Source organism: Perna viridis, chromosome 14, assembly GCF_037379345.1.
Source record: "Perna viridis isolate PV_CMFRI_1.1 ecotype Kerala chromosome 14, ASM3737934v1, whole genome shotgun sequence".
In the NCBI taxonomy this organism is placed as follows: Eukaryota; Metazoa; Mollusca; class Bivalvia; order Mytilida; family Mytilidae; genus Perna; species Perna viridis.
In genome coordinates, this window is record NC_142458.1 from 20,932,105 (window position 1) to 20,958,886 (window position 26,782).

General features: G+C 34.3%; 2 pseudogenes across 1 annotated transcript; both read left to right on the top strand.

Moving 5' to 3' along the window:
* The first annotated feature begins 3,025 nt into the window (after nucleotides 1–3,025).
* On the top strand, nucleotides 3,026–6,687 carry LOC148598594 (uncharacterized; annotated as a pseudogene).
* Nucleotides 6,688–10,173: 3,486 nt separating this feature from the next.
* On the top strand, nucleotides 10,174–23,838 carry LOC148598595 (heat shock 70 kDa protein 12B-like; annotated as a pseudogene). The gene is made up of 5 exons (XR_015918776.1): nucleotides 10,174–10,248; nucleotides 11,015–11,331; nucleotides 19,482–19,700; nucleotides 20,083–20,236; nucleotides 22,661–23,838. The product of XR_015918776.1 is annotated as a heat shock 70 kDa protein 12B-like (transcript).
* The last annotated feature ends 2,944 nt before the right edge of the window (nucleotides 23,839–26,782 follow it).

Below are 26,782 nucleotides of genomic sequence, written 5' to 3' on the forward strand. Positions count from 1 at the left end.
GTCCCTGTTTCATTTGAAACAAGTCATGTCAATAAATTTAAGACAAAACTATAACAGATTGCTGAAAGAAGCAACATGGTCATGATAGTTGCAGTGTCCAAGGCGGCTTAGGTTCTTGACAACAGGAACAGTGGAACAGCGAAGATACACATACTTTTTAAAAACATATTCACTTCTTTTAATTAGTAAAAAAATAGAGAAAGACTCGAAATATCAAAAAAGATAAATTTATTTTTATTGAAACGTAATCTTAACCTACATATTTTTATTTGTTTGATCTAAGGAAGCGATGAATTGTCTCCATAAGGACATTCACTTTTTGTTACTTCCGGGACATGACTTTCTTTTTGCGTTAGTATATTGGAGAACCTTAAGGGAAATTTAGATAGTACACGTAATAACCGTAGAACTCGCACTGCTTGCGGTGCTGGCTATAATAACTGGTCACAAAGTTGGTTTCCTGTATAATTTTATGAGAAACCTGTAACTGGTGACAAAATGCAAAAAAATACAAATAATTATTCTTTTAAATGCATTTACAATAAATGGTTATGACACAATACACAAATCCAAACCTACAAGAAATTACACTTCTAATAATAACCATATTGAAAATCAGAAGCGGAGGCAACTAGTACTTTTTAGCTCAACAGCCAAAGGCCATGTGAGCTATTTCCATCACATGGCGTCCGTCGTCAGCGTAAACAATTATACAAAACTCTTCCCCTCTGAAACTACTTGACTGATTAGAACTAAACTTGGTATAAATGTTCCTTGGGGTATCTTGCATAGAACTGATGTGGGGATTTCTGATTCGTCGAAAAACATAGCAGCCATTACTAAAAATAGAACATAGGGGTTAGACAGTAGTTTTTCACGTATATCTCCAAAACCGTTAGGTTTTGGTGAATTCTGACAGACAGGATAAAAGTGTTCAGCATGATGAGATCTATCTCTGGTCAAACTTTGGTTTTAATCCGTTAAGCCATGTTGGAGTTATTGCCCCTTTTCAACGAGTTTTGCTATTTTTAATGTTATTTCTTTCAAAAATCTTCTCCTCTGACACTTCTGGACCAATAAGAACCAAACTTGATATGAATGTTCCTTAGGGTATTTAGTGCATACAATTGATGTGGGGATTTTGTATCCAAATAAACATGGCTGCTGTTATGAAAAGTTGAACATTGTGGTCAGATAAAAGTTTTTTGCATATACAATGTCGCTTAATCTCCAAAACTGTTAGGTTTAGCAAATTTCTGACTTGTGTTAACTTTAAATATGATGAGATCTGCAATGTACAGATCTGTTCTCAAATTTTTTTGTAATTCTGTTCAGTCATGATGGAGTATATTGGCCAGTTGAGATGTTTGTTTTTTTGCTGTTTTTATTAGTTATAACTCTAAAAATTTTTCTCAGCAGAAACTTCAATGAAAATTGACATGGTTGTTCCATAGGTATAAGTGCTAGGAGGTTTTATTAAAAACAAACATGACAGCCTTTACAAAATACATTAAGACAGGTGAGGGATTCCGGTTTTTAGAGCCTCAACTTCAAGTTTCTCTCTTCATAATTGAAATCATGTTTAGTTTGCAGAACTATGAATTATTGTCTGTTTGCAAAAAGAAAGCTAAAAAACATATTTTTAAATGGTGACTTCAGTTCACTTGCACATGGATGGAAACACTTTGACTCCTACAACTCCACCTTCACTGAGTAGACTGATAGAATTAAAATTCATGCAGAGGGAAATGTGATTGATGTATAGTGAAAAATAGTTTTACATAGGTTGAACAGGTTTTGTTGAATCTGTTTCTTTTTCATGCTACATTTATAATTTCTAAGAAGTTTTGTAGAAAAGCTGTCTTTTGTTCACAATATGAATGGAAGGGTCTGCATCAAGTTTCACCTAAATTTGTTGGGATTATTTTATATGCTCTATATAAAAATCTTACGATAAATATTAATTTTGTTTCAAATCCAACTTTTTAATAGGACATTGCAGTGAGGTTGAACTTTTAGACACACCTTAACCCCTAAAATAGCCTGTGATGCCCAAATTTTTTTCCCTGCTATTCTACCTATGGTAGTCTATTTTCATGCTTGAACATTTTATGACTATTTTGGTTAAAGCACTGTTTTTACCTTATTAATTCAATGTAAAATATTTTTTGCTAGCTGGTAGCAGGAAATCAGATATTTTTTTTTGCCAGATCAAGAGTTGAGTTCCATTGTACAAATGAACTATTAGTGCCTCCTTTAAAATGTAAATGACACATGCACAACTGAACAGATGATCTAGTGATATCTCAACAAGTGTTTATATCTGGTGCATGTACGTATGTACATATCTTTCCAAGAGAAGTTAATGAGGTATGAAATGATTTATTTTAAGACTATACTAAGGTGATAACTTTTGATAAGACAGCAAATAAATTGTGGTCATAAATTGGTATTTTTCGTTGTCCTTAGACATGTTTTTTATATGTACTTGCCAGCTCTATTTTTGGCCAAATTTCACATTGAAAATCTGCTTATACTATGCTGAACGTTGGTCAGGCAGGTGATGGGTGGATTGAGAAATTATTTTCATAACACTTTTCTCTGAACCACTAATTTCAGCCTTTTGATATTTGGTATACATTATCAGGTACAGGTCTTATATCATGGGATCTTTTTTCAGGCCTGTTGGACATCAATGCATAAATCTAGAATCATTGTGTTTTCGGTAATACAAAAAGTGATGGCTATTTGACATGAAAGTAGTAAGTGTGACCTACATGTATTTATAATTAGTTTTGGGCCATTTTGTAGTACAAAATGGGATGTATTTGGAAAATCCGTTTTGCTGTCAATTTGACAGCCTCTTGTTTTGAATTGGAAGTGTATGTAGAAGAAATGTTTTTTAAGTTCAGTTTTAGTAAGTTTTTATCATTGTAACATATTCTTGCCTTAAACTTCATTCTTCAAATTCTATATAAGACTTAATTAGTTTCATCTTTTTTTCAGATATGCCTGAGTAGGGGAAATGGATAAAGTGAATCACATGCATCATTCTGAACCCAGTAAAAACAATTCCACAAAGCAGAAACCATTGGAATTCGACCAAAACAGTAATTGTTGCTATGCGACCATAGAGAGTGAACAAATAAATGGTGTCAAGGAAACACATGTTGAGAAAACATGCCATAAAGAGGATGGTGTTAATCCTAGTACTTTTGAGGCTATAAAACATATCGTTCTTGACCTAATCTGGGCAACAAAAATAAGAAAAAGTATTCAGAGGACACAAAAAGACGAATGTTTAAACATTTTGTAGAAAATATGCTCAGGCAAATATCTGACTCTGATATGTCTGATGACGCTATAGAAAGATTAACTCAACAGGAAAGTGCATTTTATAGCAGTAGAATTCCGTAATCTAAAGAGAAAGCAGAAGAAGTCAGCACATTGAGTAATGCTGAAAATTACTTGATAGCCATACTCCGTGTTGGTAGTCCAGAACAAAGAAAAGAACTTATGAAAGTAACCAGCAAGAAATTCTATGATCACGTTCCTTTGTCACTAGCATGCAAAATCAGAAACCTCGACTTGGTCAAGATTTTGGTGGAACATTGTTGTGCTGGTGTTGATGGAAAAGATAGAAATGGGAAGCCTATGCTCTGGGCAATAGCCAATCAGGATGAACCCCTGCTCAGGTATCTACTTAACAAAAATGCAGACTGTGGTATCACGTTTGGAAATGGCAACTTGTTGATGTTCTCAATGAAAGTTTTTTCTTTTACTCCTTGGCCATGTTTTGGCTATTTGCCCGAGGATGATAGTGATGATGAGGATGACAGTGATGGTGATGGGAATGATGAATTTGATGACGAAGGTGATTTTGATGATGAAAGCTTGGAAGATGTAGATGGAGAGTTCAAGGAAAATGATGACAGTTGTAAAGCATCAGATGATCTAGGACAAGGAGACGAAAGGGTTGAAAGTAAACAACTTACCAAGAAGGTTGAGGATGTTGATGAAAATTATGAGGCAGATGAAAAAGAGTGCCTAACAAAAGGAAAGCTAGTGTCCAATCCCTTGAAAAAAGATATAATAATTAAGGGTATTGTTCCTTTTGACCAACCTTGTGAAGATGAAGATTCAGTAGATGAGAGTGTTGTTGATGATGATGATGATGATGATGATGATGATGATGATGATGACGATGATGGAAATGTAACAGAGGAAAAAATTCCCTCCCCCCACTATCCTTCACTTGAAATTGTCAAGATACTGATCGAAAATGGTGCTGTTGAGAAGTGCTCAGAGAATCAGCTTTATGATGTATTCAATGTATTTTGCCAGAAGAAACCACCAATATATTTATGATGAATTCTGACAGTGATATGCATGAACAGTGTATCCCACTTCTTCTTGACAGAATTGGAAATCTTGCCAATGTTAGAAGTACTATTGGTATGACCCTATTGGGATACCATCTCTTGCACAAAGATTATAACTACAAGAGATGTATGATCTCCAGCTTCGTTGATAAATGTTTGAAAAGATCTGACGGTACTGAAGTCAATGTTGCAAATGTTCTGCAATATCATGGGGTTCAAAGCATTGCTGACAAGCCTGAATCCCTTGAAGACAACATTGATGATGTTCTCAGGTCATGCATGGTTGACTTAGATAACAACAATGACACGGGCTTGGACAAGATGATGTTCTCAGGTCATGCAAGGTTGACTTATATAACAACAATGCCACGGGCTTGGACAAGATGATGTTCTCAGGTCATGCATGGTTGACTTAGATAACAACAATGCCACGGGCTTTGACAAGATGATGTTCTCAGGTCATGCAAGGTTGACTTAGATAACAACAATGCCACGGGCTTTGACAAGATGATGTTCTCAGGTCATGCAAGGTTGACTTAGATAACAACAATGCCACGGGCTTTGACAAGATGATGTTCTCAGGTCATGCATGGTTGACTTAGATAACAACAATGCCACGGGCTTGGACAAGATGATGTTCTCAGGTCATGCATGGTTGACTTAGATAACAACAATGCCACGGGCTTGGACAGGATGATGTTCTCAGGTCATGCATGGTTGACTTAGATAACAACAATGCCACGGGCTTGGACAAGTTGGATAATATAAACATCTATGTTAACCCCGTGGCTTATTTAGCCTGTGCAGGTAAAAGGTTAATACTGACTTGTTTAAACAAACCAAAAATTCTCTTTCAAGCCAAATTTGATGCATTGGAAGCAGTTGGAGCGCACTTCGTCAAGTGGGGCTATTTTAGGGATGCCATGATATTTTGGAGTACTGCAGATAAATTAAAACAGCATATATTTGCAATTAGAACACAGACAAGCCAAAGTTCTGAAGTGGAGTTGCCAAAAATGAAATCACATTTTGAAGTAGCTATACAGATATCTGACAAAACAGCTAAAACACTTCTGAACCCTTATGAAGGGGAAATAAACATTGATATGTCTTCTGTGTACATGGACAATATAGATTATGCTAAAAGAATTATAGATATGGTTACAAAGTGTTACAAGAAACTAGTTCAGACAAGGAGTGTGCCATGTATTACAGTTAGTCCTCCAGAGAAATCATTTGTATTTCTACTTGCGAATGTAAAAGATGACATGAATAAAAGCACAGAAACTAAACACAATATGCTCATTAAAGGTGCTCTCATTCATGAAAGGCTGATAGGATTTTCTGCTCATGAGACTATGAAAGCTTTCAAGTCTTTGGCAGCTGAACTGTTCAAACTAGAAAAAATACCTGAATATGTTAGTGTTGTAACATATGGCTTTCCATACTTTTTGAAGCTCATTTGCTGTGAGGAGAACTACCCAGTGAAGGAGTTTGCCAAGACTGAGACATTGCACAAATTTATTGAGAAGTTATCTGGTATTATGAAGAATAAGCAGGAAAGAAAGTTGTTGTCGTTTGATCAATTAATGGCCATGAAATGCTGCTTCTTTCATTACATTGCTACACCAAAGAAACAAAGAGGTTTCTTCGAAATGGCCCCTCTCCTATTAGCAATTAATATTTTGAATGCGTGTGAAAAAACTGAGCAGGATGATGCAAGATATTCTGTTTTCATTAAAAGGGTAATAAGGGATGACCCAAGAAATTCCATTGGGCAAAGTTGTCTTTGCCCAATGGAATCAGCTGTGGTATAAAGAAACAAGAGGGAAAGTTACAGAATTAGAGAAGGAACTCATAGGATTATCAAAATTGGTTAAGGTATTATTACATTATGGAGCACACCCAAATGTGGCAGATGACAGTGGAACAACACCTTTCCATTCAAGTTACAGAATAACGCTAAGCCAGTATGAACAAAATGAAGATTTCCATCCTAGTAAGCAGCAACTTATCAAAATACTGCTTGAGAATGGAATCCATGCTGACTGTGTTGATGTTGAATATCATACACCAATATCCATATCTCAAACTACATCAAGTCCACTGTGTCCTGTTGAAAACATATCATTACAGTGCATAGCATCGAGTCACCATTAACAGCCTCACACCATATTGCTCCCATATCACACCTTATCTTGAAAAGTTTGTTGAGTTGCACAAGAAAAGAGGGAAGATTATATATAGCTGTTCCCTTGACACTTTAGTCAGTCTTTTCACGAAAAATATTTGTTTTTTAATTTAATTAAAAGTCACGTCTATTTTTTTTTAAAATGAAAGTGAATGCATAAATATCGGAACAGGATATCTATGTTCCGGAGATGAAGACTATACTTATGAAAGGTACAAGACTCCATATATAACACAAATGAAGAATTATCAATACGCACAGAAAATGAAGGAAATATGAACAACATTTACTCCATTTAAACTGGAGTACGAACAAGGTGTATTTGTAGGGTCCTCTGTTCATGGAAGCACCTGTTGAGTTGCGTAATAAAGTCAAATAAAGGATTAAAACGAAAAGTGGAAATGTTAACATTGTGAACAAATCTGTTCTCATGCACAATTTAAGTTCATGATATTTTGAATTGATGACTTATATGTAGTGGTTAAATAGTGTTGTTCCAATAGCTTATTTGAACGGGTTACTTTACTTAGCGCCATGCTAACAGACTGACTAGCTTTTGCAGTCTCTGACATAATACTTGATCTCTAATAGAAAGTGCTGGCAGGGCCAATGTTGCTACAGCCAAATGGAAAACTGACTATTTTAATCATTGTCTTAAACATTCACATCGATTTGCCGATATGCAGCTAGAGATCCCATCATGATTTTTATACATACAAATAAATTGTTATATAGTGTTTGGCACTGTCGCCCTGTGATAGGACAGTGGTTAGACATTCTTGATTAAATAATGTTAGTCTTTGAGAAAGAGAGGAAAGTGTATGGACATTTTGAGACTTTATAACTGATATTTTATCATATGAACTTTTGATTAAATTAATATGTCTAAGGGGTAAAACAACTACACAGGCAAAATTATTTCACATGATTTTCAAACGAATTTCACATGAATTTCACCCGAATTGAGCAAATAAACTAAGTGACAGAGTTCACGTGAAATTCGGGTGAATGGAGCCTTCACGTGAAATTCACACGAAAAGTTCACATGAAATTCGTGTTTAGTGAATTTCACATGAAAATCATGTTGATATCATGTGAATTTCACATGAAATTCACGTGAAGCTCGATTAACATGAATTTCACGTGAAAAATATTTGCCTGTGTACACAAAAACAAGAGAATAGGTACAAAATATCTACCAATACATAATACAATTCCAATGTGGACAACAGATGATAAAACAAATTAATATTAACCTCATACTTGTACAAATAAAAAAGGTGTTACATGTACATATGACATAAATCAAAAAGGTGTTACATGTACATATGACATACCCATATACATAAACAACCATTAAGATGAAAAGGGTACATGAGGAAAATGGTAGTTGCACAGGTTCATTTACAATTAAGAGGGTAATATCAAAAAATAAATGACAAATTAAAAGGGAGGAAATAAACATAACGATTCAATCATAACATAGACACGAAAAGTGGGTTTGACTAATACATAGTTGTTTTACATAATAATTAGTATATATAGGGAGATAGAGAACTTGGAACTAATTAGAAAAAAGAACTAAGACTGAGATAGAGATTCACGTTCAAGAGAATTCGCCCTTAAGAAAGGAGTCTTCTGACACTTTCTCTCTCTTATTGTTTGTACGTTGATGTTGTATTGTGATTGCTGAATAATAAAAGTACGTCTGCTTATTGATCACGGCCATGGAAGACAGCAGTAACAGACTTTTATTCTGTTATAGTCCGTAGACACTAGGTTAATTATATAAGTTGGTAGATATTTATAAAATTTTACGATTAAGGTTCTAAACCACAAATGAGGCTGGTATTGATATTGGGGATTATGGCCCCAACTGTTACGGAACTCTGGGCCAATACAAACATTCTATTGCTACTGTTAGCATTTAACTCTCCAAATGTATTAAAAATGTTTACTTTATATTATATTGTTCCATATTATTCTATATCACTGAAGTTATATTGGGTTAATTTTTTTGGTTTAAATTTGAACTGTTTAGGAGTGAGGACCAGAAACAAACACTTTCTGAAGCCCAAACAAGTTGACTATAAGTGAATTGAACTCTTTGAAATTATACCACAGAGAAAGGTCAGGGTTTATTTGTGGGAGTGTGACTTGTACCAACTACGAATTAGGGTATAAAAGGGGTTGAGTGAGAGAAGGAAATCTCTTTGAAAGAGTAATCAAGGGAACCAAGGTTATAGTGGTAATCAATAGAATGTAATCCAGGGACAAAGACCAGACATGGAAAACAGACACACACACAAAAAAGAACATAAAGTAACTAAAATCATACATACAAAGTAACAAAAGTAAATGAGCAACTCGGACTCCACTAAAAACTGGGAGCGCGGACCAGGTGCACCGGTAGGGTAAGCGTCCTCTGCTTTTCTAGAAACATCCGCCGAGTTGCTCATAAAAAGTCAAGTCCGGGAAATTATACCATACCCCAAAAGATGGTTTTGAGTGAATTTAAAGGTTGTGACTGGAACGAACTGGAAATTAAGGGACCACTTCGAGTCTGGTTTAATTCGGTGTCCTGTCTGATCACGACCAAAATTTAAGGCTGTGCCAAGCTTGAATGGTGCGTCCATACCTTCTCCAACTCAGTAACTGATTAGTATGGACCTCTGCGATCGTATCAAGCTCATCCCTGTTAAGCAGTTAAATATTGTCATATTCTTTTATAGCACCATGATGATTTATTTACCGCAGTTTTAAGTTATGGTACAATGTATGATCTGTCTTTTTAATTAAAAATGCAAAAACTACCCAGTCCCTAAAAAACCTTAAAAAACACTAGTATTCTAAAATCAACACTTGTCAAACATCGGGATCACGATGGATTGGATTTAAACCTAAGTCAGTAGACATTTTAATTGTGCGTACAGGTATTAATTATTGGGGTCGATTGATCTTCGACTCTCCCTTTAATTAATGCAAAATAGCAGAAAACTTTCTCGCTTTTTTTTATGGCAAGCCAAGGTGGACAAACATGAGCATTTTCTAACATTAAAAAAATGATTTTTTTAATATGACAAATTCATTTTCTAATATTACAAATTGGATTTCTAATATCACAAAACACTTTTTTTAATATTACAAATTCAATTGAATTTCTAACATTAAAAAACGATTTTTTAATATAAGAAATTGATTTTTTAATATTAGAAAATGGATTTGTCGTATTCAGCTATACATTTTTTTTAATATTAGAAAATCATTTTGTAATATTAAGAAATGTCACTGATTTTCTAATATTACAAATTCATTGTCTAATATAACAAATTCATTTTCTAATATTACGAATTCATCTTCTAATATTACAAATTCAATTTGTAATATTACAAAATGTGTGATATTTTATAATATTACTAAATCAGGAATTTGTAATATTAGAAAATGAATTTTTGATATTACAAAGTGAATTTCTAATATTAAAAAATCTTTTCTAATATTAAAAAATGATTTTGTAATATTAGAAATTCATTTTCTAATATTACAAAATATTGATTTTTGTCCACTTTGGCTTGCTATAAAAATCGTTTCATGGTCTACTGCAATATACTTCCTTGTGCTCTTCGTGTTATTTTGGACAAAGTTTCCTTAGTTATATAGCTGACTTCTTTAGAAGTAAGTATTCATAAAATACTCCAAGAATACCTGTATTTTTCATGATTTCTCAGCAATGGTAAGTGCAAATACATTTTCATTTTATAAAGTACTTTCGTTTAGAAATGAAAAAGGCTTCTTAAAATTTTGAAAATATCTCCCAGGTGTAGTGGCGGGTGGACTTTGTGGGACTGGGTGGCATATAAATAGAGGTTAATCACTGTGAGCTACGAAAATATGAACCATGTCTAGTGTTATGAATACAAATAAATAAATTCACACAGATTGTCAATAAGTCAGAAGTGCAATAAGTATACCCCCGCAAGTTTGGGAGGTATATAGCTTCGCCCTGTCGGCCCGTCTGCCTTTCCGGACTATTTTTTTTTCAGCTTGAAGCATTGTATTGGAACTATAACCATATGGTGAGGTGCATACTTTCAGGAATTTATGGTAGGATACAAAATGTGGAAATGACAGCCGTCGGACTAATACGTTTTTTCAGCTAAGCTATGTCTCATGTATTGTCCGCAACTTGCAGGATTGTCATGAAACTTAATGGGGCGTTAAATTATCATTTTGGGATGTGCTTGTTGTCAGGAATATAAAAATGAAAAATTGTGTTCAATTGTATCGTTGGTCGACGTTAGTCTCCAAATGTACTGGATTCAACAAGCTACCGGGTGGGGTTTGGGTAGTCCTGTAAGAGGCAATGTCTAGTTAATGCTTAATGAAATGTATACTACATACCGTTTTTTACCTTCATTATTAAGTTGGTCTCTCTTCTTAGGAATGCAATCATTGTCTGATGACTATTTGTTTGTTGTTGCCATTGACTTTGGGACGACATACTCCGGATATGCCTTCTCGTCCAGAGATGATTTTAAAACCGATCCATTGAAAATAGTGGCAAACCAAGTATGGAATGCAGGCAGTCAACGTCACATGTCACTCAAAACTCCAACATGTTTGCTGCTGGATGACAAGGAAGAATTTGTGTCCTTTGGATACGAAGCAGAAAATAAATACTCCGATATTGTCCTAGATGGCAAGCAAGATGAATACAGATATTTTCAGCGCTTTAAGATGCAGTTGTATAAGAATGAGGTATTTCAGGTTTAAAAAGTATCTGGCTGTTGTTAAAAAAAGTATTTTTATCGTGCTAAAATCATAAAACATTACTCACTTTTGTGAAATTACAGGGTATTAGTTTTTAAGAATCCGGGAATGCATTTGTTTCTGAAAACTAATTTTTTATTCGTATAAATTTAAAAACAATTATTAACCATAGTATTCCATGTGTTTGCCAAGAAGTTTTGAAGTTTTTAATAATAAAGGAAATATAGAAAACATATATTGCAGCCATCAATGTGTCATCATCGATTTATTCACTCATCTGCAACGAAGATAGGGCCCTAACTCACAAGGAGGATAGGGCCCTAACTCACAAGGAGGATAGGGCCCTCACAACAGTGTGTTCCTATTTCACCTTAGCTGTGAATTACAGATAAAAATGTTGAAAAGGTACTGGGAAATTTTATTTTTTTCTGTTGTAAAAACCAAACTGCAAACTACTGAGGTGTTGTAATGATTAAGGCAAAATAACTGGAAGATCAATGGGCCACACTGGGAACACTGACTCCTTGCGGAATTTATTGGACCATGATTTTTAGCGCCATAAATATTTATACTTTTATAATGAAGTTGTTTGCTATTTGGCAAATAGTGCCAAGTGTAAAATTTTCAACAAAAATGGGGGTCAAGTGCTTTAATTTCAGTATTTTGATTTGACAGAAGGTTAACTTTCAGTCGGTCAGTAACATTTTAATTTTAATTCACAAGGAAGTTTTTTATTCTTTACATCAAACTCTTTCTAAAACCCATTACATTTTATTTAAAGGAAATTGCTACTCCTACCCCAAATATGAGCAAAATGCTGAAAAATAATTGCAACTGTGATCTGAATGGTTGCTAAATCTAACCCTTTTTTCATGGGAAGCTCACAAATGATTTAATTATTCATTTCATGACACAATTTGGAAAAAAGACATGTTCATTAACTTCTGACATAGACGGGAAATATGGGATTTGTTTTATATTCCAACAGACTGTTCGTAAAAATAAAAGGTACAGAGGTTTCTTATAATCATCTGGGAATTTATTCATTGAGAGTTTGTATCCGGTGACCCTTCTTTAATATAAGACTACTACATATATTGGAATATAACATTTTCGTATTAGTATAAACCTTGGTTTGAAACCAAAGAGGTAAAAATAAAACTGTAATTTTAATTTCTTAAATTTCAAATTTTTAAGTCTTCCTTTTATTGGATAGCCTTTATATCTTAGCTTTTAATAGTCCGTTTTATAAATTGTTGGTTTTGTAGTCTCAATTTACATGTTATCCCCCCCCCCAAAAAAAAACACAACATTTTAGTCTATTGTATATTGAAAATCTCTGTTATATGCTATCATTTAATAGTAATGTATTACTTTTCATTGGTAAATATTATTAAGAACCGCTTACGATCCGTTGAAAATAACAAATATTTCCCTTACCCCATAAAACAACAGACTTAAACGATTATTTGTTTAAAGCCCAACAAAGGATAATCTATATGGAATAGGGAAGTATGATAGGACAGTACTTAGACATTATTGATTAAATTGTTATTGTTGAGAAAGGGAGGAATGTATAATGACTTTAAGAATTAATATTGTCTATGTTAACTATAAATTGAATTATATGCATGTACGGGTAAACATTTACGGGTAAACTGGACACATATAATGTTTATATATGTATAGTGTTTTAGGGGTTTCGAATATAGTGCTACGTCAAATATAAGAAAATAATATGCTTCTATCGATTTTGACCACGATGATTACAGAAAGGGCAAAATTGGATGTTTCTGGGTATCTTTTTTATATGAGCAAAGGTGGTCTTTCTTAAAAAAGTACGAGCTTGATCATATGCTGTATTATATCATGTTAATAAATATATAATTTCATATTGGCCCTATGATAGGTTTGAAGTCTGTCATATTGGGTCGAGGCGGTCGTATTGGTTCCGAGGCATCGCCGAGCACCAATACGGCTGTCGAGGCCAATATGATTGACCGAAACCTATAACAGGGCCAATATGAAATTACATATTTATTGACAATTTTATTAACCAACTCAACTAGATGATTTGTAGAACAGTTGTATTCGTGTTTTACTAAGAACATGTAAGATTTGCATTAATCAGTCTCAAATATCCTTTTTTGTATAAAATGGAAGATTTTTTGTGTTTCTGCAGCTTTTAGTCCTGGTGATGAAAGTTCATGAAATCCAATTCTAACTCGAAATGGCGACGTCAAACGACTGGACGTTATGATGCCGTATTGGCCCTGGTTTGATCCATATTGGCCCCATGTAGATACCCAGTTTGAATTCATATCAGTTGGTCAGTTTTTGACATATTTTTAACTTATTTTGGGTAGTTGGTTAATAAATCCATTTAAAAACATTCACTCATACCAACAGTATAAACAAGACTTAGTACTCATGTACTGAATCAATTTATATCGATCGTTTGAATTTTTATGTATCAAATAATCGTCAAATTGCAAAAATAAGAATAAGCTAAAAGTAAAGAACGAGAATCGACTTTAGGCATAAGCTTATTGTTGTAAATGGTTAATATCAAATTCTTATAATTATAAATTCACCATACTGATTACAAAGGACATTCAAGTTATAAAAATTCACGTGGCAATATAGCGGTGCGCCAGTTTGTGCAATATTCAGGTTCGATGTCGGTTTACTAGGACATTGAACACCAAGATGAATGAACACAAAACTCTCAGACACACTGCATAATTGAACTACAAACTTCTAGTTGGTCCTTCTCAACTTTTAATTTTCAAGTCGAACTTAAATTTTTCAACCTCCAGTTCGAAACTGTCTGTCAAATCATTTAATCTTAAACAACAATCGTCGAAATAAATCCTATCCTCAGATACTTGTATCTCTCAACCAGCTACAACTATTTCTCAGTTGATGAGCTTTACATCTCAAGTGCTACAAATTGTTGCATATACACTTTTTGTCACTTAAAAGAGGTCAGTTTCTGGGCTCATAGTTCCAGAGACACTTATAATGACATGAACACAAAATGTCTTGACCAGCATGTCGGTTTATTGCAAAGGAAGGATCCACATTTAATAAATGCACGATACACGTGGTGATACATTAAGATGGTTTTGGGGGTTGGGCTACTCTTTTGTTTAAAATTTGGCAAGAAAAACAACAATAACAATAACAAAAAACAAAAACGAGAGGACGATAGTAGCCTGGAACCCCCTTTCGTTTATAAGATCGGAACCACTGCCGCTTTTGTTTGTAAATATTTGGATCCGCCATGCACGGCCTGCATAAAATATCTGAAGACAGCTCTTCCTATTGGTATTCAGCACCTCTCTTTATTTTTCCATTTTAAGATTAATGACTTTTTACAGAGACATATAATACATGTTTATTCAGGTCATGCTACTTAGGTCATTTCTAGCTAATCATCAAATGGTTAATTGTGCGAGAGGCAACCTGAAAATATCAACAGCGAACGACTCGTTTATTCTATTATACAAGTTGTTTAATGAGTTTGTTTAATGGTGTATATCACATAGAATATATTAAAAATACCTACAAAGAGGACCTTACTATCTACATCTGAACATTAACGGGTATCTAAATGAATCTAATTTCCTGCGGTGGTGTGAGAGAATTGCACTCTATACAACAGGCTTTACAAATCTTTAGGCTCTGGCGACTTCTAAATCATAATGAGAACGTGGTTGAAACTTTGATAAAAAAAGAAAAAAAAAGTGTAATTTATGAATGAAAAAGTAATTAGAGGTAAACGATAAAAGTGACAAAATACCAGTAGTAAATATAAATATTTTGGACATTATATTATTAAGAGGTAAAAATGAATAAAAAAATAAATAAAACTAAAAACTCTGTGAACATATTCACACTATAAAAACCTTTTTCTCCTAACATAAAGTTTGTGAAGTGAGTGTGCCACTGCTACTTGAACGTCATTACAGGTCATTAAAGCATTGAACTTGCACTCTATACTAATGTTATCAAAATTTTCAATAAATTGGCTTGCCTTTTGAAACAAGTAAATCTTCATACATGGTACAGACCATTAAAAATGAGTTTCAGGTTGAATATCGTTCCCGCCACAAACTTTATAAAGCCGGTCACATTGAGAATCTGTGGCCTGGAATATCGTCCTGTATTTATAGTTAGAGGGAGCGATCCACTACGAAGTAATGTCATAGTTGGTGTATCGTTTCGTGGTTAAGACGATAAAATGTACTGTTCTGTTTTTACATTTGTTTTGTACAAACGATAGGTCCGTAGCTTATTTCCGTTAATATTGTTTCTATCATTATGTAGTTCAGTGGCAAGATCCGACTGGTCAAGGTTTTTCACTAATGATGTGTATCGCTGTTTTCATACTGAGGGTGACATTATAAACAATGTCACTAACATCTATATCATTAGCGAGTTTGTCTGCATAATGATGCCAACCTTTCCGTCGCCGCGAGGTCCACTTCGTAACGTCTGATATCAGGCTTCTTCATTAATCCGTACGATCTTACATTTCAATCGTAGATATGGCAATCCAAAGTGGACAAAAATGTGCATTTTCTAATATTAAAAAATGATTTTTTTTAATATTGCAAATTCATTTTCTAATATTACAAATTATGTTTCTTATATTACAAAACACCTTTTTGATATTAAAAAAATCTTTTTTTTTAATATTAAAAATTCAATTATATTTATAATATTAAAAAAAAAGATTTTTTAATATTAGAAATTTATTTTGTAATATTAAAATATCTGACTGGTTTTGCAAAGTGATTTCCTAATATAACATTTTCTAATATTACAAATTCAATTTGTAATATTACAAAACGTGTGATATTTTATAATATTACTATATCAGGAATTTGTAATATTAGGAAATGAAAATTTAATATTACAAAATGAATTTCTAATATGAAAAATATTTTCTGATATTAAAAAATTGATTTGGTAATATTAAAAAAATGATTTGGTAATATTAAAAAAGTATGTTTTCTGATACTACAAAATAAGTGTTTTCTAATATTCCAAATGAGTTTTTAATATTACAAATTCATTTTCTAATACTACAAATTCAATTTGTAATATTACAAAATGTGTGATATTTTATAATATTATTAAATCGGGAAGTTGTAATATTAGAAAAGGAATTATTAATATTACAAAATGAATTTCTGATATTATTAAAAAATCTTTTCCAATATTAAAAAACATTTTGTAATATTAAAAATTTATTTTCTTATATTTCAAAATATTGATTTGTGTCCACTTTGGCTTGCCATACGTAGACATGAAAGTCTTTGCTTCGTGTAACAAGTGGTAAGACCAGATATCTACGCACTGCTGTGTTAAGAGGTCCGTTTTCCAACCGCAATAAAGTATTTTGCAGCTTTATTCTGCATGGTGTTGATTTCTCTGTGGGATTAAACGCAATATTGTAAATCTTGACACCGCATTCCAAGTCGCTGACTCTTTCGGCTAAGTCTTTTATATAGATCGCAAAAAGACTCGACAACAATAGACAACCTTGTTTAACACACGAATTTACGTTGAACCATGGCGTAAATCGGTCATTAACTTTGACCAAGCATTTCTCGCTATCATACAGGGATTATATTGCTTTCAAGAACTTTCCATGTGCTCCAGCTTTTAGAAGTTTATACCACAGTGGGCTTCTTGGGACGGCGTCAAGTACCTTTTGCATGTCTATGAAACACACAAATGTTGAGAGTTTCGAGATTTTTCTTTCATTGATGACAGCATGCAGCGGATGTATATGTTCTTTGCTTTGCAACCTCTCTTCGCTCGAAAACTATTCTGTTCATCGCACACTATGTTGTTTGCTTCTAACCACGAACCCAAATGAGAATTTAGTACCTGACAGTATATTTTACCAAGTACAGAAACTAAAGTGATACCGCGATATTTTATAGGGTTTGTCTTATCTAACTTTGAATATTGTATTGATGATCCCCGTTATCCACTGTCCTGGAATTTTCAGAACATCAATTACAAATAATGAACAAAACATCAACTGCTGTCGGAGTTTTTAGAACTTCAGCGGGATTACATCATAACCAACAGCTTTACGAAATTTCCCACATTCGACGGCTTGAATGATTCCTTCTCGTGATATAGGATCTTTCAATGTCGACAAGTCATAGAGATTGTCACATCCGCTTTCGTCTGTCGGTGGCTGAACATGTTCATTTCTGTGAAAGTCCGATTTCGTCTTTTACCTGATCAAAGAGTGTTGGAGTTTGAGTTTTCAATGAGGTTAATTGCCGCAACTATATATATATATATATACAACGTCTCAGAATGTGACGACTCTATTCACTACACTGCTCCATTGGATCAAATTGATACAGGGAAGATAACGTAAACTTATAGAAGGGTCTGAAAAATTCCCAACGATGTTAGAACTGTCAAATTTGCGAAGCAAATTTTTGGTCGTTCCCTCCGCGGGACTCGAACTCGTACCGCTGTGACATCTATGGCAACACCGCCTGCACTAAGTCCAGCGCCCTAGACCACTCGGCCAGCTAGGCTATATAATGAATATAGCTTTCGCTGGCCTGGTGAATCCTCCTCGTAGGATTAATCTAGGGCTATAACTTAGTACACGATGTATGGTAGTACGGGACAGTTCATCGAGGTGTTACTAGCGAAAGCTATATTTATTATATAGCCTAGCTGGCCGAGTGGTCTAGGGCGCTGGACTTAGTGCAGGCGGTGTTGCCATAGATGTCACAGCGGTACGAGTTCGAGTCCCGCGGAGGGAACGACCAAAAATTTGCTTCGCATCCCTGCATGCGTAAAATCAATATTATCAATGTTTTCTATTGGGTTTTTTTGCCTCAGCTGCAATAAGACATTGATAAAATATTATAATGTTTGCACTCATTGACAACGTAAATCATAAATGCCGGAAGATGTTTAGTATGAAGAAACAGTAATTTTATTAATAATAAGAACAATAATAATGATATTTAAAGGTAAAATTCTTAAATGCAGGGGGTATATTTTGAATTGAAATTTTACATACTTGAAGTATTTGCCAGTTAGCAAATTGGTAAATCCTCGTTTTAAAGAAAAAAGTAAAACATTGTGGAAAATTGTGCAAAAAGGAGGGGGTCACATAGGATGTATGTAGCCCTTGGACGTAAAAGGACAATAACTTGACTTTAAGCGAATGTATCTTTTGAAATTTTACCAAAAGGTACCATACTACAACATGAAGGGTTGGATAGATTTTGGTGATATTGGACCAGTGACAAGCATTTGTATGAGGTCTGGACAAAAACTTGCGTACAGGTGAATGAATCGCTTTGAAATTGTATTACAATTAAGGTACTATACCACATAAAGGAACTATTGGATTCATTTTGGGGGTTCTGATTTTGAATGTGTATGATTAAGGGACCAGGAACAAGCATATTAAGATGTGCGGAAAATATATAACTTCGGTTCATCTGAATGGATCTATAATTATTGACATTAAGGTGTCATACAAGTACCATAAACACTAGGATTTATAAGTACGGGTTAGTGGGTAAATTAATCCAATAAGGAATGAGGGGCCAAATTGGGCCAGTAGGAAACTTTTCAAGATGTATGTATAATGATTTGAGTACAAGTAAATGTATCTCCGTGGTATTGTACCTCATAATGTCATACCTTCAAATAGGTCTTGGATTGATTTTGAGATGCAGGAATAATGACCATTTCGATTCTGGTCCTATTCTTACTCTGTGTCAAATATTTAAAAGCGATCACAATTCAGAGCTTTTCGTAGCTTGAATGGTGCGTCTTTACTCCTTCCATATGTTCTTGGTTCGACCAACGCACCCTCCTTGGGTTTATTTGTGTAAGAGTTCAAAGAGGTTTGAGTAAAATATCACTGAATCATGTAAATTTCGCTATTTATACTACTAGATATTATTTGGAATTTGACTACTTATCTCTTAATATATATCTGTTTAAAATTGTCAAAAGATAAAAATTATTGAACATTTTCTTCTTACACAATTACTAAGAACAGTGTGAACTGACGTACGCAATATTCATATAAGAATAATGTAATTAATACATTTGTTGACGTTTGACAGGATATTAAAGGTGATATGATAATGGAAGATGTGACTGGAAAGCCCACAAGTGCTATGAAAGTATTTTCAGAATCAATTAAGGCACTCAAAAATCATATGTCAAACACCTTTAAGGAGAGAGGGCTTGATCTAAAAGACACAGAAATAAGACATGTGCTGACGGTTCCAGCTATCTGGTCCGATGCAGCCAAACAGTTCATGCGGAAAAGTGCTAATATGGTAAGTTAACAGAAATCAAAAGTATATAGTACATGTATTTTTAAAAATATTACGTTGTTAAAATTTATCGGACCGATAACAGAAAATAATTTAAGAAGTACAAAGGACCCTCATAATCGCCCTAAAGATTTTGTAGAAGATAACCACTATTACACGTAACAATGCTGTGTTTCGTGATAGCTATTCATTGATGAAACGGGAAAGTGTTTTATGTCCTAAGTAGTTTTCTTTTGGTTATTAATAGACCTATGCATACTTTGCATATGTGAGAAGAAAACTTGACTTTTTACGCATAACTTCAAATTGCGATAAATGAATTACGTTATAAAAATCGTTATGAGGATTAATTTATTTTATTTCGTACGAAAGTAATTTTGTTTAGGCTGGCATAGAAGACAATCAATTATTAATTGCATTGGAACCAGAAGCTGCTTCTATCTACTGCCAGTATCTACCTACAGAGAAGTTACAGGGTGCAGAGAAAGGCTTCATGATGTCTGCTCCTGGAACAGAATACATGGTTGTAGATCTTGGTGGTAGGTTGTATACGTTCAATTCTTATTTTTGTCACGAAAGCTGTAAATTGGAGGCATATTCCATTTAATTTAAAAGTTCTTGTTTGACATTAAAAAAAAATCAAATTAAGATACAACACTACGAATAGCTGCATACATTTTAATACTTACAACTTTAACTTTTTCTCAGTAACTACAGTCACGGTTGTGTCACAAAGTTGACTATTTTCGCTACTTTCGTGGTTAACAGATACGTGTGAAAAACATTGCCTGCGATATTGATTTGGAACGTACTGAAACACTTATCATATTTTAAAACAGCGACAATTAATAAGTGCAAAAAGTTTACTTAAAAGAATTCGCGAAAGCATTCGCATTCACTATGTGTCCGTTGTCCGTCGTCGTCGTGGGCCGTTAACCTTTTCAAACATCTTCTACTCTTAAACTAATCGATAGCATATTACCAAACTTTGCATGAATATTTATTAGGGTCTTTTCAGCAATCCTTTTTATGGGATTTTTGTTCTGGCAAAAACATGGCCACCATTACTAAAAATAGACCATAGGGGTCAAATTGCAAAATTTTGGAAATAACTGAATACGATTTGCGTTTAGCTAAAATCTGGTAAGGGTAAAATTGTTCAGCATGATGGGATACACCTACTCCAAAATTTCTTGAAAGATCCGTTTGGGAATGAATGAGTTTTGTCTTCTGATTTTTTTCCCAACATTTAAGATCCCCCCCCCTGAAACTACAAGATGGATTGAAACAAAATTTAGCATGAATGTTTTTTATAACACCTTTGACAACTTCTGAATTTTTGATCTTGTGTAAAACATGGCTGCCGTTACTAAAATAGACCAAAGGGTCAAAATGCAGAATTTCGCACATAACTCAAAGGGAGTTGGGTTTATTTAAAATCTGGCAGGGAGTAAAACCAAGTGAGCTGGATAATGAAGCTGTTTATCAAAGAATTATCACTGTTTATTTCTTTAGTTTAAAAAAAGAAGTTTTTATCTTTAGTACTTTCTTTAAACATTTGATTTGAAAAGTATTTTTTTTTAAATTTTGCTTCGCACTTTATTTCTTTGAATAGTTTGTATAGAAAGTTTGAATTATTAAGTGTATAGAAAGTGTGAATAATTAATTGCCATATTGTATACTACTGGCCGACTAGAAATTCATTCGCAAACTAAATTATTGACTGAGACACTTTTCATGATAATGCAGATCTTTTAATTTTGATGTATATGCATGCGTATGTGGTCACATCCTTCCAAGTCTGGGTTTTGAGTCCTTCTTCGCTCCCTCAAACCCCTGACATCACTCATTCATATGAAGCGGGTATTATCCAGCGCCATCTAGTGAGTTACCTAAATTAAGCTCAGATTCAACATCCAATCAAATCGCTCGTAATATAAACTCTTCGATATAACTTACAAAATGGATACACATAACGTCTATTTTTTTTTTTTTGAGAAGACTCTAATCATAATCTACAGTTATCAATCTTGCTCATATTAAATTATTTGTGACATCTTCCAACTATCAATTACTATATCGGACCGTCCATTTCCTCGTGTTATTGTTTACCTATCCACTGACGTTATATGTTTAATCGATTTTCATCGGTGCTTCGTACCTATCTGGAGAAGTAACCAATCGGAATTGACTGGACGATGCCCGCTAAATATGATGTCAGGGTTTGAGGGAGCAAAGGTGGGCTCAAAACCCTGGCTTGGGAGGATGATGTGGTCACTGATATAGTAAACAGATACTGTAAGTAAGATCCAGGAACGAATTTATTATGAAGTACGTTTCATTTATATAAACACTATGTAAAATTGTTTTTATGTACGAATTCTAACGCCCCGTGCAGGTCCGGGTGTTAAAAGAATAGGCCTGCAGCAGCGCTAAGCTTGTCGTAAAAGGCGACTAAATAGTGCTCAGAAACCTAGCCGGGGGCTAGGCGCTCTGCCCACAGAGCAACTGGGATGTGTGCCCCAGGTGGTGGAATGGGGTACCCCTGGCGTGTTACATGCTGGGGTTGTCAGGCTATAATACGGAAAACCTGACCGCAAACCATAGTGGTGCACCGTGTTGGGAACGATGCCACGTTCCTCACACGTTAAAGAACCCTGCTGTGGTATTCGATAGGAGTAGGAACCTTTGCGCTCCGCCACAGGAGGCTAAATTGCCCGACCTTACCCATGCCCCTTTTTCCAGTGGCAATCAAAATTTGTCGACCCTATTATCCTTGTGACCCATCCTTTTTTTTCATTTCATGTTCATTTTGTCATCCATTTCATGTTCATTGTCTGAATATAGCTGAAATATTGCTGCTCGGACGTTAAACCCCAACAAACAAACAAACAAACAAACGAATTCTAACCTATATTATAACTTTTAAGTATTACGTCATCGATTCTTTTATTATTATCTAGGTGGAACAGCGGATATCACAGTGCACGAGAAGCTAAGGGATGGTTCATTGAAGGAATTATGCAGAGCTTCGGGTAGCGATTGCGGCGGTACATCAGTTGATTCAGATTTCTTCCAAGTCTTTGTAAAACTTGTTGGTGGACCACTTATGAATTTGATAAAAAAAAAAAGAACACCCATTGTCTTATCTTGATATATTCCGTGAGTTTGAAGCCGCGAAGAGGACAGTGGACTCGCAGATTAAAGATAAAGTGACAATGTCTTTTCCCAGAGTCGTCTTCGATGAAATTTGCAAGGACAATCTCGGTGATTATTTCACAAAAATCATTGATCAGTCAACATTTAAAGATAAACTGAAAATACAATATGACAAATTAAGATTGGACCCTGTTCTGATCAAGAATTTCTTCAAAGAAGCATCTGATAAGATCACTAACCTTCTATCAGATATCTTCATACAGAAGGGACGTCGTAAACTCGAAATGATTGTGATGGTAGGAGGCTTCTCACATTGCAAGATCATCCAAGAAGAGATCAAAGCCAAATTTCCCAAGAGGAAAGTAATCGTCCCCGAGGATGCCGGGTTAGCTGTTTTAAAGGGTGCCGTTCTGTTCGGTCATCGACCTGACTATATTGTATCCCGTATCTTACGATTTACATATGGAATAAGAGTAAATGACATATTTGATCCAGAAAAGCATGTTACCAGCAGATGCATAACTGATGATTATGGTGTTGCACGTTGTAAGGATGAATTTCAAATCTACGCTAGAAAAGGCTCTGCGGTTGAAATTGGGACTGAAGTGATGCAGTCGAAAAAACATTACACAAAAATCAATCTCACGTTTCTTTTGAAGTATTACGATCAATATCTGAAAGTCCAATATATAGCGATGAAGAAGGCAGTATCGCTGTTGGAATATTGAAAATCGAAATACCAAACCCAAGTAATGAACAGAGATCTATAATATCAAAAATCTGTTTTGGAAATACCGAGCTGAAGCTTTCTGCAACTGATGTTTCTTCCGGTAAAGAGTGCGAAGCAATTTTTGATCTCATTTGACTAATTGTGAACAGGCATATGTTGCTAAATATCCATGTAAAACTTAACCTGAATTCTTGATTATAAATATATACTTGTTCCCTTTATAGTCTTTTTTATAAACTGTACTGAGATGCAACCACCATCTTGAATGTGATTAAATGTTAAAATGAAAAGCACAAAATGTTCTGCACTTATGTATATATTACAGTAAATAAGCGTAGCAAGGAATTACATGTAACTACTAAAATTTAGTTAATACATGTATGAGTAATTTCTACTTGTTTTAGGTTACTGACCACCAATTCAACAAATAAGTATTAGGAACGCACGTACGCAAAAATTGTCCTACGCAGAAATAACCTTCAGTTCTTCATAGCGCTGTGAAAAAGTTGTCATTTTATTTTAAAAATTAAAAGTGTTTCAGAAAGGGAAAACATTTCTGTACATTTTATAAGTGAATTTTTCTTCTTGTGATATAAAGCTAATCTCTACACCGGTAAGTGTCCTCTGCTTTTCTAGAAACACCCGCCGAGTTGCTTATAAAAAGTCAAGTCCGTGGTAGACAGACGAGGGAAGGAAAACTATGACACGTTGATTGAATCAGTTTTAATGGTGCAGATGGATACACCATAACGATCCATGAGTTCATGATGACGACCATAAAACTTCTGTGGTGATGACTTCAATCTTGTAGCAATATAAAACTGTTCCAGAAGCCAATTTGTTAGAGTTCTAGTCTGCGTAGTTTCGGCAAGCTCTGGCATAACGTATGAGTTGTGATATGAACACTCCATACGCAGGTGCTGAAGGGATGTTGCCACAGATGAAAGGAAGGTTTTTTGAATGAAAAGTCATCATGTTTATCGTAAAGTTTGGTCAATAGTTAAAGGCCTTCTCCTTATTAATATTGTTATAAAAAAACATGTATTGATTGATTCTTTTTATTTGAAAAGTCAGAAAAAGTTCTTTGCAAATACTTGCGGCATTTAAGTATGGTAGAATATTGTCACTCTTTTGCTGGTCCAACTTAGGAAACCCATATTTGAAAATCAAATATTTGAAGAGTGCTCGTCATATTACACTGAAACTTTGCAAATTTATATACTATGTATATAGGATGGTACTTGGATAGCTATTTATTTTTTCAAAGACTAAAAAGGACTCTTTAGGTTACAGACTTCCAATTCAACCAATGAGCATTTGAAACGTACGCAAAAGCAGTACTACGCAGAAATTACCTCCAGGTCATGACAGCGCTGTGAAAAAAGTTCTCATTTTATTTCAAAAATCAAAAGTGTTTCAGAAAGGAAAAACATTTTTGTACATTTTATAAGTGAATGTTTCTTCTTGTGCTGTTAAGTCTAATCTCCACAAATATTTCTAAATATACGCCTATCTTGTGAAAGCAGTGGGATTTCCAGTGCTTTTTATAGACCCTTCACTTCCGGAGACCAGTTCTGCATTGCAAGTCTGCTAACCCCACATGCCATTCTGAGGATTGTGAACTGACATATGTAGAATCTTGCTGATATATAGTCCTCTGCAGGTTAAAGTTAAGGTAAAGTTCAGAGAGGCTACTGAATATTATGAAATTAGCATTGAAGCTTATAGGAAGTGGAATTAGTGGTTTCTAGCCTTTAGTAAATACACGTGTATTTCCCGATTTATTTAGTTTTACAGGTAATTACTAAAAATATTCGATATTTTCACTTTTATTTACTAAGCACATATCAAATGTTTGAATTGTTTAAAAATTAGATATTTAAGTAAACTTAAAAGTTTGGCTGATGAGTTGCTTTCAAATTAAAAGTAAAATACATGCAGTCACCTATTCGAAACTCTTCTGGAACCTATGGAAAACAATTGCGTATGAACACAAGTATACGTCATGCAGTGTTTCCGGCAACCACACCAGACGACAATTAATGCAAACTCTGTGAACGCAAAGACCAAACTGTATGAAAAAGACAAGGGTAGCAAAAGTAAATAGAAAAGATTGTTGCAAGATGTATCGATGTTAGCAATAACGTAACAGCGTAGATAGAAGTAGGGGCCACCATAGAATTACTCTGCGTTGTGACCGCTGTAGATTCTGACACTGAACAGTACAATCCTAGTATACAAAACTTGGGGGTTTCTATCTTTTATACATTAATTCTCCTACACCATTGAATGGAATCTGATGAAACTTTGTCAGAATCCTCATTGAATTTTCACACTCTGCACCTCTTTTATATTTTCATTCAAAACAATTTGAAAGTCAAAATGGGACTGAGATAGAACGTAAATGAGCATTGTTTACATTTTTTTTTAGGATTGCGGATTTTGATTCCAGAAACGAGTTTTACCAAAAATGAATGTAGGCAACTCTTTTTTTTAAATGTGTTAATGTTGGTTAAACTGCTGTAAGGGAAGTTACTTTATAGTAGGACAAACACTTCTGGACACTCAAGAGCATTGAAGTAATGTATGGTTTCTTTTTTCGCATCGTCTTTAAAACTACAGATTATATGAATTGTTTGATTGATCAGTGATCGGTTTCAAATGAGGTAATAAGGTCCATGCAAGATATAGTATTGTAAGTAACAAATTCAGAGGTTTTGGATTGATATGTTTATCTGAGCTATGAATAGTTCAATTCATATTAGGTTATAAAAATTAAATCGGTTTTTAGCCTTCTTCTTAAAGATATCTGGTCTCATTTGTAAGATAGAAATTTCGTATCAGTCAATCAAATTGTAATCACGAATATAAAACTGTGTAATATTTATCTAATGTGGGTCTATTAGCTGATCTTCATGCAATATTAGAATCTGCATTTCTGTATAAATATGCTTCATTTTTACTATTGTTCCAGTTTTTTTTATATGTGTAGACTTCCCCATACTGGTCAGTGGTCAGTGGAGTAGCAAACTTTCATACACTCTTTGTCTTTGTCGCTCTTGATTGAAACGGGCAGCATACCACTTGACAAAATCAGCAAAATAAGTAGTCAAAATAGAACAGTGAATAAATGAATTAAAAGGAACTAAATACAATTAAAATTGTAGAAGCTGCACTACCAACAAGTTAAAATGAA